We start from the raw sequence: 17,260 nt of genomic DNA on the forward strand, positions 1-17,260 counted from the left end.
TGTGATACAAGGTTTGTGCATTGACTTCTTTGAGATTAAAAAATCCAGATTTTGGCTGTGATTTGACAATATGCCAGCTAGTATTTACTCTTGACACTTTCTTTTCAGCAGTGCTAACTGAAAGGACAAGATTTGATAGATCCATTTGTTTAAAAAACATGTCTTACCTATAAAAGCTGAAGAATACTATCTATATAAAACCTGTGAAATACTTTAAAACCCCTATCTTCTAGGTTATTTAAGTACATAACTCATAGCAATAGGTTTAAACATACATTGAAATATTTTGCTGAATTATGCTTCAAATATAATGGAACATATGTCTGGTTGTTGGGATCAGGAGTATTAAAGAGCGACAGCAGGCTAGACTTAGAGATTGAGTGCTAACTCTCTGAACAGCACGGCTGAGTGAAAACAATGCATATGTGATATCAAAGCAGGGTTGTGTGACAAAAACCTCTGTGGCTCTTGTTGGGGACTGAAAAGGAGAAGTCATTCTTCAGAATATTTTGCTACTATGGCACATACAGATTTTTTAATAACTTACTGAAGCTGAAATACTTCATGATAAAATGTCCAAGATGATAGTGAAAATTACTAATGGTTAACCTACTCTTCAGTAAAAAATAACCAAGTTGAATTTTCAACATTAAAACTTTTTTGTTTTATTCTGTACAGGAATAAAAACAAATTCTTTCATAGCATTTGTTTTCAGCAGCATGGCATCGAAGGTTGACTTGCAACTAGTTATTCTAATTATCAGAATACTCAGCTGAACGTGGGCTGTTCACCCCCCTGTCTGTGCTCTGCTCATCTCAGAGAAGTCTGGAACCTCAGTCCATGTTCTACCTAAACCATTTTCAGTTAAAATGTATATTGAAGGAAAAATCTGAGCTTGGAAAACAGGAGTAGAATCTGATATAAAGTAACAAAGAAATGAAGGCAGGATTAGATAATCTAAAATGGAAACTTTCCAATATAGATAGAGATCTCTGCAGACACAGTTTACCCAGGATCTTATGTATTTATTGTGATATCTTTAGAGATCATTGAATGTATGTGTGTGTGTGTGACATATATATTCATTTCGTGGTTTTAGATTTTTTTGTTGTAAAATTATTATTTTTATAGCTGAAATAGTGATTCGCCTGAAATGTATATGGGTGTAAGTATGCACAGGAGAGATCTTGTAAGAGAATGCTGTGGGAAATATCTTCAAAACATAAGCATTGCCATTGGACACATTTGTCACTCTCAAAAGAGCTCAAGTTAAGAACTTCTATCCTGACTCTGCAGTACCTTTGAGTCCTAAATCTTATCTGACCAAAAGCATCAATACTACTCTTTAAGAAATAGATGTGCTGTTAATTTTGTGTATTGTTATATCTAGCCGTTGACAGGAAGCCAGAAATTCCTCTTTCTGAAAGAAAGTTTAGAGCAAGGAGGCCAAAGATGTCTGTTGAAAGATCTCATGAAAAAAATCACTGTTTCCCAACCCTGCTACCCAGGTTGCAGATGAATACGTATGGAGAGGACCTGAAGCAGGCATATGGCCAGTGAAAGACAACTGCCAACTTGCTTTTATTTTCATATGATTGTTTTTACTTAAAGTTTATATTATTTTTTATAAAGAAAGTTAATGTCATGTGCAACATATAAGTGATGTTATAAAGTCTTAATAAACACATATACCTATTACAGTGGGAAGGAAGGAAGGAAGGAAGGAAGGAAGGAAGGAAGGAAGGAAGGAAGGAAGGAAGGAAGGAAGGAAGGAAGGAAGGAAGGAAGGAAGGAAGGAAGGAAGGAAGGAAGGAAGGAAGGAAGGAAGGAAGGAAGGAAGGAAGGAAGGAAGGAAGGAAGGAAGGAAGGAAGGAAGGAAGGAAGGATAGCCATGCCATGTAGGGGATGACAATCAACCTTGAAAAACAGAGATGACAGAAAAAGACCACAAGAACAGAAGATACCAAGGACTTAGATATATGTACTGATAGTCTGCACTGTTTAGGACAACTGGAGCTTTCTGATTGATGCTCTGAGAGAACTACAAAAGCAATAGAGGGGAAAGAAAATGAATTTATTCTGATGTCTGAATGGAATGTGTATATATCATTTTGCAGGTTGAGAGGAAGAGGAAGCAGTATGGACAAAATAGTTTATGGTCTCAGTTTTTTTCCTGTGCAAGCAAATACAGATTTAGTAAGTACTGGGGACTTACAGTGGGAACAGAAGCTGTAATTGTATTGCTAATTAAGATGAAGAAGATGGCAAGGGGAAGTACGGTTCTGAGAAGATACCTAGTAGATCAGGTTACATTATTTTATCAGTCATTTTGTCCCAGTAGCTAAGGTTTATAAAATTTAAGGATATGAAAATGCTTAGTGATGTAGGAAGTCTAAGTTTTTAGTGTAGTGTTAGAGGCTCGAGGGCAGGGAGTTCTCAATTTTTCTTCCAGTCCAACATTTGCATTTTGATTTTTTTTTTTTACATTTTCCTTTCCCTCTTTTCTTTTGCAGATCTATTTTTTTTTGCTTGGATTTTCTGAAATACAGTGACTGTAACTTAATGCCTCAGAGCATCCTCTGTGTTCAGTGGTACTTTGTCAGCCCTGTTCCGTGCATCTGTAGTACTTGAAAACATTATATAAGCAGATGTAGGGCTTGGGTTTGCTGTGCCTGTTTCTAAAATTCTTTCTGAGATAAGTGAGAACTGCTACACACAGAACACAGCCTCAGAGAGAAGAGGACTTTCACTCTGCTTTTGCTTTAAAGCTGTTTTGCGGTTGCCATAACTATGCTAAGACTGTGGAAACAGGATACATGTTCTCTCATGTTGGCAAGAATGCACTGTCACTGCATTTATGAGATCAGTTAGTAATTGTAAAGTATATTCTACACAGTTTTGGGACCAGGCTTACTGTTTTTCACACCTTCTGTTCAGCACATATCTGTCTTGTGCAGCCTTTCACACTGCTTTTCCTGTGCAATAACCACTAGAATGTGCTTATAGCCTAGCAAGATACTATCATTTTTGAAATCTTTCCCCTGTATTTTACTGCTACCTTTGCCAAAGGCACCACAAAAATGCTGAGATTTTATGAGACTAAGGGAAAAAGAATTCTCATTGGAATAAGTTTTTATTTCTTGAAATACATATTGTATCAAATTAATAAAGTCTTGTCTGACAAGAATCCTCTAGATGAGACTGGTAACATACAGTGAATCTACTCTCTTATTTAATTTTGAGTTATAGTGTATTATTAAAACAAATTTAACTCTAAATTGACTAAACATCTGATAGAGGATTTATTTCTGTCATGTTTTACTTAATTTGCTTTTTAAAATTTTATCTTTCAGTTGACTTAGTATAGCATGTTTACACTTGGTCCTTTCTTGCTTCTTGACGTTTCTATTTCTGTTTAGAGCATTGCATTTGTATATATCTGCAATAGTTTGGGGATACTAGAACAGTTGAGGCACTAAGAACCAAGCATGACCTTTAATTTTTGTTAAAAAGTCTGCAGTACACAACACCAGAAAACACTATTTTAGAAGCAGCAGTTAACATTAAATTGATTTCCTTTGAATATCCAAGATCATTTTATTTCATTATAATTTGTACTTATACACTTTCTCTTGTAATTAAAAATTGTTCTGATGTTTCCCAGGCAGGATCTGAATGGCATTAGTCACTGGACTATAACATTAGGATGCCTGGAATGTCGTGACTTCCCGAAAACTTTTAACTACCACAGAGTATATATGCCTCAAATATTCTGTTTTTGTGTGTATATGTGAATAAAATTTATCTGTGAGAGGAAAAAAGAACAGAAGAACTTTATTGCCTGGGTGGAAATGTTACCCTTTTTGTTTTAGAACATGAATTGTTAAGTGACTATACTAGCTGCCATTCATATAAATAAAGAGCCTTCAAGGGAATTTATATTTTAGTCTAATTGCTGCTTAGGGGTAAGCTAGAGACCCTACTAACTCTGTTCATGATACAATGTTGTGACTTCATTTTGTGCAGTCTGCTGCATTGCTGTGTGTTCTAATGTGTTGTTGACCAAATGTGTATGGAAAATCTCTTTCAATTCTCACTAAAGAAAATGTATTTGCTCCTGGCCGAAGGTTATAAGGAAATGTCTCTTACAGTCACGTTTTTTGTATGATTGTCCCTTGCACAAAAACTCTTAACACGTCAGAATCTTGTAAGCACAGATGATCATTTTTGTCATTTAGTTTAGAGTTCAAACTTGGGATTTGACACATTGCTTTGATATATGCAATTGCTAGTATTTTCTTAGGTTACCAACCTAAATGGTATTGTGCTTTTAATTTTGACAGTGAGCTTGCCTAGATGCTGACTCCAGGCTTATGCATTCAGAGATTGTATGCAACATTAACTCACTTATTTTGGACATTTGAGAACTGCTTAGATTTTATTTTTCTGCCTTGATTGATTTCCAGTAGGTGGCATCCATGCCTAATAAAGCTCTGTGAGCCTTTTCTAGTTGAAGGGGTTTTATACTTCACTCAAGAGAAAACGGTATTTCAGTACCAACCCAGATTGCTAATTTAAAAAATGAAAATATTTTTCTTGAGTTACAACTTCTCAGCATATTTTTTTATTTCTCTGTCCCCTAGACTCCAACAGATTTTTGAACAAACACTATTTTTTAAAGAAAACCTTGTAATCCTTCTGGATTTGTAAAACCAGATCTACCCATTCTCAGAGAATACTCTTGCTTTCACTTTGTGATTTCTAGATGTTGTGCAGATATTAGACACTAAATTTAATGGAAAAAGGAAAACAATCAACAGAGGTAAACATCTGTAATTACCAATTTGAAATAAGAGTTACAGAAGGAATAAAATGCATTAGTTCATTAAACTGTCTAAAGTTTCTGATTATTTCTACACATATATTTTGGTCCATAAGAACTTTTTATCAATGATATAGACACAGTTCTAACCCATGAACATTGTAGGCATGTTACTAGTGTATAGTGTAGACATGTCCTCTGAACACACCCACTTCCTTCACCTATCATCTGTGCTGTTAGGTTGCTGTTTCCCCAGCTAATAAGTTGACTGTGGCAAAACACATCTAAACTTTGTCTTCTGCTTTTCAAAATGGCTGTTAATCATTGATTTCCAAAGACATGTAAAGAAACGTTGAACTCCAGTCCCTTGTCAAATTTGGCTGGAATTCACTAATGCTTTTAAAAATTATTAGAGGTGTGCTGGCAGACAGGCAATGAAACAAAACACTCTTCTCTCTTTCCTTCCAGGACAACAAATTTCTAGCTCTCTTCTCTTCGGGAAAAAATTGAAATATGCAAATACTGTTCCACACAAAAAGCACTTACAGACTTATTTTCATGATTCTAGGCTTGACTAGTCTGCGCCAGGCATGATTCTCAGGAACAGTATCCTGATTAGATTTTGAAGTTCTAGGAAATGAGAGTAACCTATGGCATCACTCATTTACAAAGCTTTTATAAAAGCTATTGGTTTGGCCACCGTATATTTGAAAATGTTTTTTAGCCCTGAAATGGTATTACAGGAAACATACCATATGATCCCTCTGCCTATGTGAAGAAACTCACCTTAGTTGCATGGTAGATTATAGAGATACTAGTGATTAACAATTGCCTTTGTGGAGGTCCTAAATCTAAATCTTTGAGACTCAGCAATCTTGGAGTAATAACTGGAGTAATAATAAGTCTAGAGGTGCTGACTTCTGGTCATGGGATTATGTACCTTCTCATAGATGACTGCAGCTATCAGTGACAAGGACATAGGTAGGAATTTAAATGGTTGGAGAGGATACTAGTTTGAAGTAGTGGTAGGAAAAACTGCTGGCATGGGGTTAAACGCCTGCTTGGGCACCATAAAGTGGAGGCATGATTGGAGTCCTAGTGTAGGAATCAGAGTGTAGGGTGCAAAGGTTATGGCTTCCTCCTGTATGGCAGAAGGAATTGATCTGGGACACATACACTCCATACCACCCAGTACTAAGAGCTGTGGGCACCAGTGTTACCTGGGAAGACTGTAGTATTTACTGTGGATTTATACTTTAGAGGAAAACTTGGAAGCATGCATGATAATTATTTTGTCTAACAAGCTTTGTTTTTATAACTTTTCTGATTACTTCGTGGTTTGGCATCAGAATTTTTTGACATGATGAAATTTAATCCTTGCAGTTTTCAGTTTTCCTAACAAAGCAGAATAAGCCAAATGATTGTAAAAGCTGCTGGTTACTTTATAAAAGCTATTCTAAAATCAACTAAGTCAACTGTTATTCACAGAATGAGAGGAAGTTCTCTAAACTGTAGTAATAGTAGGCTTATCTCTTTCTTGTCCTGAGTCAAGACTAATGCAGCGAAGATGTCACAGGGAGTAAGATTTGGAATACAACATGAAGAAAAGTCTTCAAAGAGTGTTATTGTACTCTTGTATGCATATTCCTGTACACAGAGTGCTGTGCAGCTACCTTGTAAATTATGAACATTTAGGAGCTAAATTACTGTTAAGTAATGAAAATCCATCCCCAAGTGCAGGTAAAGCATTGAGTGTAATTAGGAAAAGTGCTGGCACTGGTCAGAGACAAGCTAAAATAAGGATGTAAAGAGGAATAAAAAAAAAATAATCAAATATAGTATTATAAATGTAATGTAGCAGCTAGCAGAAGGCATAGTAATTTTGCCTAGCGCCCTTACAGGACAGTGATTCCATTTGAAAATCAGTCAAAAGGGAAAATGTAAAGTGCATATGATAATGCAGAGATTGATGACATTGTTCAGAGCAAAAAGATGTAAGCAGGAGAGCCTCAATGAATAATTTGCTGATTTTTCTCCTTCCTTTCCTCCAACCGGAATGTATTTTGGTTTCCATTTTGTACTTTGTATTTTATTTTTAGCGTTTTGTTCAAGAGAAGCTGTAAGAACCCTTCTTTCATTTAGAAGTGCAACTGTGATCCTGCTGGGGAAAGGTTCCAGAGCTCAGCTCCTGCTCACTTGGAGCACTGACTGATTGATTGCTCTTCAAAGTATCTGTATAATGGTGTTAGTCTTCTGGTAGTACAGCAGAATAAATCAATTAAAATTCACAGGAGTGCTATCTGTTGCACAAGGCAGTTATCTGCATAAACTGCATTAACAGGCTGGAGCTGTTTTTCCATGTCTTCAAAGATACTGGTAGTAAAATAATAATTTTATTTTTATTTTTTTTTTTAAATCTACTTAGCTTGGTACAGAAAAATTTATGGAACTGGTTGAAGGATAATTTTAGATTTCTGAAGATGTTAGACTTACTGGTTTTCTAAATAGTGAGCGACATATGATACTATTAAGCTTTTTAGTGATTTACTTTGCAGTTCTGAAGAACCCCAAGGAACAAATGTACCATCACAGGCATACTGTCAGAAGTTCAGACATTTAATCACAGGAATTACTTGAAGTTCAAAATGAGCTGAAATATATGAAAATAAAATCATGATGCTTGGTAGATCCCTGAACAAAATCCATGTATTGTGAAGATTAAATTTGTAATCTGGCAGTGGAATCTGGAAACTATTCTCTCTTGCAATTGAACATATATGCAGGTTCAAGCAGGATTAAGTCGTTATGTTGTTAAGTTTGGAATAAGTAGTTACGTTGTTAAAGTAAATACATGTTCAGTGTAATTTCTGAATGTACCCTGCTAAAGTATTGTTATGTAGACAGATATACGCACAAATGTACTGCACTGAAACTAAATCTGACCATATTACTACTGTGCACAAACAGCACTAGTTTCACCTGTGTTAAGTCAGAGTCTTGTGTCTCAAAGCAAAATAAAATCAAGGCTATGGCTGTGTTTACATGCCAGAGCCGGCAGAGGCGGGACAGATCTTTGTCACCAGATGATTCCAACTAAATTTATTTTCTGTGAAAAGGTTTACCTTCATCTGTAGCGTGATCTTAACAACACATATCACCCTTTTTCATCCCCAAGGATGGAGACAGTATGGTTGTTATTAATGACTAAGTTCAGGAAGTCAGAAGTACTCCCACTTTTTGTAGTCTCAATACGGCCTAAAGGTCTGTGGACAGTGTTGAAATAAGATAAACATAAAGAAAACAGTTTTGTGATCTTCATCTTGTTTATCTGATAAAGTATAGGTCGAAATTCTCTAAGCGATTAAAAAGCATTACGGGGTTCAACTGATGACATACCACATCATGCCATTTCTTAAAAGTGTGTATATAGGTGTGCTTTAATGTCTGCATCTAAACAAGCATGTGAAACATCTAGTTGGAATACCTATACAACCTTCTTAAGTAGCTGTCATTCAATAACCACAACTTTTTCAGTGGTTTCTATCACTGTTTATTCCTGTTAGTTGTTTCAATCGGAGGACGTGCCTCAGAGCACTTCCATTTCACGGAGATTACTTTTCCATTCTTTGATATCAGCAGTGTGTACCTTTCATCAGTAGTGCTGGAATGAGTGGCAGTCCCTCAGATTTGTTGATCCTCCCCGAAAAGCTCTTCAGTAATCTGTCCAAAATGGTACCTCCAGATGTCCAAGAGTCATCCAGGGCTCCTCCTCAGCAAATGACAAAGCAGGGAATCTGATGAGAAGGCTGAGACTCTGCAGTTTAGCCTTCTACATGTCACTTCTACATTGTCTAGTCACTTGTATCACAAAATGGTGTGTGTGTCTCTTTGCTGCCTACATTGAACTCCAGCTGCTCCACCACTGGGGACATCCCCTTAGTGGAAATTCTGTACAATTTGAGAAAGAGCTACTGATATTTCCAAACTTCACAGGTCTGGTACAAAACCTTAATGCCTGATATGAATTTTCCAACATGGTTCTTCTCTGATTAACTTCCATCTATTGCTTTCTTCACCTCCAACTCCTGCTTGCTACTTGGTTCCCTTTTTGGGAAAAAAGTATATGTTTCCATATTTGTAGCTTTTACATTCATCCGTGGCTTCAATTTGTTACTCCACTGCTCTCAGCTTATAGGTAGAGGAGCCAACAGAAACACATTTTTTTTCCCAGTTGTTGCTCCCCCTTTTATTTTAGACTAAAAAGGAAAGAAGAAAAACAAACCCACAACAATTAACTCATCATGCAAATCACACCTGATCAAGATAATATTTGTGGTGATTATGGGACTCAGTTTTAATACTAATGAATATACCTCAAAACTTTTTGCATCTTCTCTCAGCTCATTTTAAATTGTACATAGCACCATACTTTTCAAGAGGAGAAAACTTTCCCAACTCTAATAACATCACTGGACTTAAAGATACTTTGTCCTTTTTTCCTTTCCCTACATAAATGAGAGATTTTGGCTTTAAAGGCTGCTGCAGTTTCATTATGACAGGTGCCAGCAAAGGCTTTTCATCAAACAACTTTGCAAATGAGATTGTGCTTGAACTTTCCAGGAGGGACTTCTGTGGGTGCATCAGGCTTGTCATGGTAAGATCATTGGTTCAATAATTATAGTGTGTTTAACTTGATGCCAGCAAGATGTTCAGTTATGTGTGGCTTTAGGAAAAACACAGTCTCTCTTAGCATTTTGAATGGATAAAATGTCCAAAACAGTATCACTAGCTGCTCTTTCTCCCAGTCTTGTGGACTGAAACCGCTAAATCAATTACAGTGAGGTTTTAGGCTATTGAAAGTCCTCTGCATATTCTTTCTACCTCTTGTAGTTGCCAGTCTAGGTTTTTCATTTAATTTATCTAATTGTCATTATTTCACTTAGGTGAGTACCCTATTCAGAAAAGAAACTGAGTAAATCCTCAAATTCCCCAAAGCTGAGAGAATAAAAATGAAGATTCTGAGTACAATGACTAATGTTACTAACACAGTAATAGTTCCTAGATTTTAACTTGGTCATTTCTAATTGTACAACAAAGGCAATAATTTCAAATTTAGAGGTATGACTAAAACACATAAAAAAGAGGAGGTTGAAAGAGGAAAGAAAGAGGTTGAAAAGAGGAGCACAAATTTTTAATGAAGATAACAACATTTAAAACATTCTGAATGCATCACCTACTCACTGATGCAATGTTTTATAGGTTGCGTATCAGAAGCAAGAATTACAGATAAATCTCAAGATATTAAAGACTACTTGCTTACATAGTGATGGAGGGAAAATTGTGAAGTGCTGTTTTCTCTGAATTACCGTTGTTGATTCTGTTTTTCCTGTATTTGTCTTCTAAATTGTTATGAAGCAGTATGTGATGGAAAAAAAAAAAAAAAGAGAAAAAACTTAAACCTGTGTTTATACATATGAAGTTTTAATGTTCATGTTTTTTGATGAATACACTGTTTTACAGCATTACTCTGTTTGATGGCAGTTAATTTTGATAAGACAAGTTTCATGTGGTACTATGTGATGGTCCAAAAACTGATGCCAGATTAAGTTTTCTTTCAAATTGAATACTGAAATTGAGAATTTGAGCCAGATTCAAATTTTTTGTTATTTCACAATCTTTTAGACCTTTCAGAGTTTACATGTCCCATATGGGAAACCATTAATTAGAGTTTTGCATGCATTCCTGTATGTGATCACACTAAATGAGGCACTGTTCAAAGTGTCTGTCCATGATACCCAGCAGGGAGCCTGTTAAGGTATGACCATTAACATAAATTCAGAAACACTTTCCTTATAGTTTAAAAATCAGTAATTATTGCAAACTAAATGCTAAATTTATTTATTAAGGTAATTTACAGAGTTCTCATTACTGAAAGCCACTACAGGTGACATACATAAAATATTTCAGTCTTTTATCCAGACCCAGTAGCACAGCTGGTGACACAGAACATTTCTGTCTTTTCATATCCATCTGGTAGTGAAGTAAATGAGATAAACTGCTCATGAATCAATTCTTTCAAACTGAAATAATTTAAAGCAAAGCATGACACTAAAAGTAGCATTTGAAAATGTCAGTAGAGGCCAGTTCACATATTTAATCATAAAATAAGAAAGAAATAAATTCAGAATAGATTCTATTCTCCAGCATGATTCTACACTCAATTTATTTCAATGCTTAAATTATGTCACTTTCAAATCACTTTTATTTTATTTTCGTATCTTGTTAGGTCCTTTAATGTTTTTGAATCTCTGAGAAAAACTATTACAAGATGACTATTTATTTGTTAATAGCTTAGCTATTTTTCTTGATCTTACTATGTTATGAAAATTACAAAATCTATTAGATCACTTTTAATAGGATATTTACCTTATATGCTATAAACGAATCAATTATTATCACAAAGCAGTGTACAACTGTGACCTTATTAATAACTTTCTAAATTATCTTTCCACTTTCTTAGAAAGAAAATAATGATTAAATTGTCGCGTTTCTTCCATATCTTGCATTCAAACAAATTTTCTTCAATGGCTGCAAGTCTATGTAGTTAAATAAACTCAATGGATAATAGCAATTTACGCTTACTGAGAATCAGGTTCAGAATATTTAGGCTATTTATTGCTCTAATTGTTCAGTGGTATAAAATGTTCAACATGCTTATTTCATTCTGAAAACATTTGAATTATCGCATTGAATTTGATGGGAATATTAAAAAAGCTGAGCATTCAAATTGGTGTTCTGCTGTAGCAGGGTGTGCATTCAGGCTGTTTAAAATCAAGTCCTTAAAAGAACTACCAAGTGGCTGATTTCTTCTGGACTTGTTCCCTTTTCTGCCTGGAAGGGCAGTAGGTTTTTGCCTTTCTGTTATGTTATAACTGCAGCAAAGTATCTCAGTAGACAATTGCTTTCTCTAAGTTGAGGAGTCTAGCTGTAAGTATGACTTCTGTGCTAAATTCTGAACAAGCTACTAGCTAGTACATTTGTACCTAAACACTGTATGGCCTAACTTATATTAAGAATTGAAGCTCACAGCACAAATGAATTTTAATCAAAACATTTTACCTCAGATGGCCATTTCACTGGGTGGTTTCTGTCAAAATGAAATTGGATCATACGTCTTTTTCAGAAAAAAGCTATTATACACAACAACTCTTAGTTCTAGGTGGCTATTTCTTTTCACAGTATAAATGGGTTCTTGGTACTACACAGAAATGTGGCTGCCTTTCTATGACTGAGGACCCCATTATGCATCGTTAGAGACAATGGACGTTTTGTTATGGAACCCAGAATATCTTTTTTTTTTCTTTACATTAGTGGTATTGCTATTCCTCTTGTAACTACTACTCTAATGTTACTGAGAAGGTGTTTGTTGGGGAAAATATTTTCATTTATAAATGCCATATATGTTTAAGCAGAAGCATAACCATATTTCCTGTCTTGCATATCAGGTGAGTTCACTCATGTTATTCTGGACACTGAAGTAAAAAAATCACATGAAAGAATTGTTACATTGTAGAGTCAGAGCTTGCTTAAAGCTCAGAGGAGAGACTGGTTCTTTGTACTAATTTAGTTCACAGTGCCAAGGTCATATAGGCATATCACTTTTTCAAATAATTTTCCATTCCCTTTTTATGGGAGATTCGTTTTCTGTTTACCTTTTCATGTGTCCTGTGGACATGTGCCTTAGAGTAAACTCAAGTGAAGAAGTGGTGCCAGTCTTTTAGTTGCAGTAAAGTAGGGTACGGAGGGAAGGAGCTGCAGGCATAGCAAGTAATCTCATGCAAGTTGCCCACGTTATGCCATGTGTGCCATGTGGTTCTCAGAACCAGGTCAGTTCAGAGAATGGAGCAAGAAAGTATTTCTGTCTGCCTTGACAAGCAGTCTGTGCCCTCTACTCAAGCCTCTGGCCTTATAAAATCACTTCAACTGGGGATTCCTGAAGTGTGGATAGACCAGGAAACAGTAAAATAGCAGTGATGGAGGTTAAGTCAAAAATATGTATCTGTACTGAACCCACGAGGTCAGTTCACCAGGGTGTGTAATCAGAATGTGTCCGAGTGATTAGATAATTGTTTCAGTCGTCAACATATGAACACTTATGTGTTCACTTTGAAATGTGCAGACATCTACATCATGAGAATTTTTGGTTGCTTGCAGTCATTTTTTTTCGTCCCCTCTGCTCCCTTGAGCACTAGCAGACATATAGAAAAAAACCCACCTTAACATCTTGGAAAGCAATTCAGAATATGCAGAACTCTGAAACAGTAATCATAGAGCCTACTCTTATATTTGAAGTGTTTGCCTCTTTCCCTCTGCACTCAGGAGGCGAATTGCCATTACAACATATGTTTCTCCTCTAAATGTTTTTTTTTTTTTCTTTTTTTTTTTTTTTTTAGTAGTAGCATCACCAGTGGTCCATACTTTTTCCTTAACTGAAGCAGATGGTTTAAAGGTCCTGGCATTAGCTGCACTCATTAAAATTAATAAATAAATACATTCTAGTCTGCTGATTTCTTTGGCTTCATGCCTATAGGCAATAATGGCTGATTAGGAAGCATTTCACTGAGAACAATATGAACCATGAATTCCAAACTGAGTTGTGCCATGGCTTACTTAGAGCTCAAACAATGAATTTAAAAGTAGAAAAGCTTATTTGAAAGTGAAAAAGAAAATACCAACTTTCACTGCTATTTCTTCATGTTTTGCATGAACAAGTTTCACATAATTCAATTTTCAACTCTTCTCCAAGGAGTCTGTAGCACGTATTAATGTAATGTATGTCATACCCTGGAATGTCTCTCTGTGATTCCTCTCCTATTTATCGATTTTTTTTTTCCTCACAATTACTTCTAGTATGAGTTCTGCATACTAAATAGTTTATTCACTTTTACAAAGGATAGATTTAAACAATTATGTTCTTCTACTTAAAAATTTTGCTATGTCTGACTACTCCTATTTTACACTTTTGGAGGCTGATTCACAAAGCTTTGTAATCAGATATAGTCCTTTGATTGATTTCAACAAGCTTTGCATCAAGCCTTTTGCTTTTCATTTTTTAGGAATAGATCCTTAATGAGACTAATCACTCCAATAAAGAGTGTAAAAATTTACAGTTTTACCAAATCCCCTATGAATTTGAGATTCAAAACTTTGGGTAGTATAAACCTGGGTATCAACAGCTATGTGACAATTACTGTCCGAGTCATTTGTTTGGCACTATTCTTTTTGTAATAAGGAATTCATGTTGATACATGAAATATGGCCCTGCTAGATTGCGTGGTTGTATCCATACTAGAAAAGTGCACAAGGTCAACCTAAGCACTCACATGAGATTAACTGCACTGTTTAAATGTTAATATGTTCTTTGGAAGTCATGGCCCTTGCCAACAGATACGGTCTGGAGGATAATGAAGATGAAGGGCTGTCAAAGAAAACAGTATTCTGGGGGAAGAGAGGAGGATTATGGCCAAGAACTGACCACTGGCCACAGCTCATTCATTAAATGGTGTGGGCATCCTTCCATGGAGTCTACAGAATACAAGAAATTACACAAGTAAATCCTTGCAAGATGCTGACTTGAGAAAAAAATTCCTAAACCCAGAGTGAAAAAAGTGTCAAGACAACACCTGTTCCCCAGTCTTCCAAATGTTTTTTTTGTTAAATCACAGAAGTGATTCACATTTTACTGGTTACATTTCATAGATTCCATGGCAGTCTTTGAAAGTGTCCTGCTTTCTACTATGCCAGCATTAAAATGAGTCCTCAGCTTCTAGACTATTTAATATACCATTGATACAGTTAAAATTCAGCTTTGTCAATATGTGATGATTTTTCTTTTATATTTAGAATAACAAATAGCATAATTGCTTAGTATTACTGATCAAACACTAACTTGTCATAGAATTCTATAGATGCTGTCACTGCCTATACTTTCTGCTTTTGTCTCATACAAAAATGTGATAATTCACTTTCACGCCCTGCATTCAAAGCAGAGAAAATAAAGTGGCTCTGAATTTGGCTGCAGCCTTTAATGGTTTCCCATTATTTCCTGTACTTGCTTTTTCTGTTGAATCTCTCAGCATGCTGATTGTTTTGCAGAAAGACTTTGAAGTGAGCGTGGGTCAGTTTCAGGAAAAATGAGGTTGTGCTATAGTGAAGTTAAAGATATTTGGTAACATCTAAGAGTTATTTGATGTTAATGTATTTCATTTGGTTTTGGGGTGTTTATGAATGATGAAACTGCCTGGCAATAATGCAATGAGCCATTTTGTCTTCAGTTTTGTTTGCCAAGAGTTTACTCTGTTGTTAAATCAGACTCCTGGAATAAACACAACATCCCAAAGAGGTATTTGCAAGGGTTAAGCCAAGTTTTTCTGTGTTTTGTTCTAGTAACATGTTACACTAGTATGTTTGGCTTAGTTTTTTATGATCCTCACGTTGCAGGAAGAAAAATCTGAATAGCGTGATAGTGCGACAGAGATATTAGCAAAGGAAACTGATGGTATTTTAAAGCTAGATAACTACTTAGAAATAACTGAATAATTGAATAATTACTTAGAAATACCTGAATAACTGAATAAAATAAAAACATATGTTCTTTCAGGTTTTGGGCTGCATTTTCCCTTGAAGTAGAACTATCACTGTTGATAGAATTATTGCATTGATACATTTGGCTGCTATTTTGATATTTTTTTTCTGTTTGCTTAATGTTGTCTTCACTTTTCTATTGACTTATGAGGATTAACAACTCAGAGCTAATATGCTAGACCCATTTCATAGAATCATAGAGTCATAGAATCATAGAATCATTCTGGTTGGAAGAGGAGCTCAAGACATCTGATGTCACTCTGCAACTTTGGGCATGTAAATAGTGGCCATTTCTCTCTGTTTTGTGCTTGAAAAAAATGCACACAATTTCCACGTCTTTCTCTCAATTGTCCACATTTGCTGCAGACACTGATGATATTAGTGTATATTTATTACTGCTTCTAAAGCACTCTCTAGGAATCATTTAATGAAGGAACCAAAGAAACTGCTGTGTAATCTGTTAATATCAGCATTTACAATGTAATTAAGATAAAGTGTTTGAAAATGAATGTCTTATAGTTTTATGTCTAATTAGTTTCTGCTGATTGCCACAAAACATTTAAAACTGTAATAGCTAAACAGAATAATTAAAAACATGAAATGAGGCCCCAGTGTCTAAACTACACGGGTGAAATTATGTTCTCCTAGATCATCTATTACTCTGAGGTCTCTTGATAAAAAATATGTCTGCTCTAATAGCTGGGCTTCGTTTTGATATTTGTGACTTACACTACTTGGAAGTTATGGTAAAAGAAAACAAGATAGTGACTCAATTAAATAACAGAAGTAACAATAGTGTGAAAGCAGATGTTTTATATTATACCAGAACAGATTTTATTTCAAAATCTGGTGGGCTACTGCAAGCTTTGTCACGTTTCTGATTACTCTATTGGAGCTGAGTATTTGAAACTGCCTCAAATGAACAATTTTTCTAGGTATTTTACTGTGTGTATCCTCATCATCTTCTGTGACTGCAAATTAGAGAGTAAAGAATTTTTGTCTAGGCACAGTAAAAGATGGCAAAACAAATATTCATTCCTTCCAAATTGTACCTGTTTTTGCAAGACAGGGAAGATTTGGATAACTGCATTATCGCATCATTCTCCTCCTTCTATTGTTTTCCTCCTTTTCCAGTTAGTATTACAAAACCATGCTCTACAAACATGGATGCCTTCTGTAAAAATCTACAAATATCTATTTCATGGCTACTCATGTTGTTATTACAAATGCGTGCACACTTGATGATATTCTAAGATGTTTAAAAGCACATCTGCATTAGTATTTCAATGTGTATCTGGAGTCCACTTGGTTGTACCACTTGCTGTAGAGAGGAATCTCAGAACATACAAACTTGATTTATCTTCGATTGAATTTAGCTGGGAGATGCACTCTTGGAGCAAATCTAACGCAATGCAGCCACAAAGGGGAATCCAGTACAAGGGACTGCACCAGAGTTTCTCAAAAATAGAACATCAAATGTATGAAGAGAGAGGAGTAGGTTGTCAGCACCAACTGCTTTGCTGGTTAGATCTCTTTCTGTTGATCCACAGAACTTGCTAATGGAGGTGCAGTCTTATAGTAGGTAATATAACCAAAATTGGGGACCCCAGGCTGAAATATAGGATTGAATTACTATATGTCAACTGTACCACTTACTAGATGCAGTGATTACAAGCATGAGTATTCTTAATCCTTGACGAGAAAGATGATGTGTTAGTCTAGCCTTTAGAGATAAAAAGCTCACCTAATTCAAATAATATTGTATCAGCTACAATAATCCACTTTAGACACTTA

The 17,260-nt window shown here is 35.5% G+C and overlaps 1 protein-coding gene across 2 annotated transcripts in view; it reads left to right on the top strand.

The window, feature by feature from the left end:
* GPC5 (glypican 5) overlaps nt 1–17,260 on the top strand; it is a 668,409-nt gene that overhangs the window by 314,371 nt on the left and 336,778 nt on the right. The window lies entirely within an intron of this gene.

The sequence above is a fragment of the Patagioenas fasciata genome, chromosome 1, assembly GCF_037038585.1.
Source record: "Patagioenas fasciata isolate bPatFas1 chromosome 1, bPatFas1.hap1, whole genome shotgun sequence".
Lineage (NCBI taxonomy): Eukaryota > Metazoa > Chordata > Aves > Columbiformes > Columbidae > Patagioenas > Patagioenas fasciata.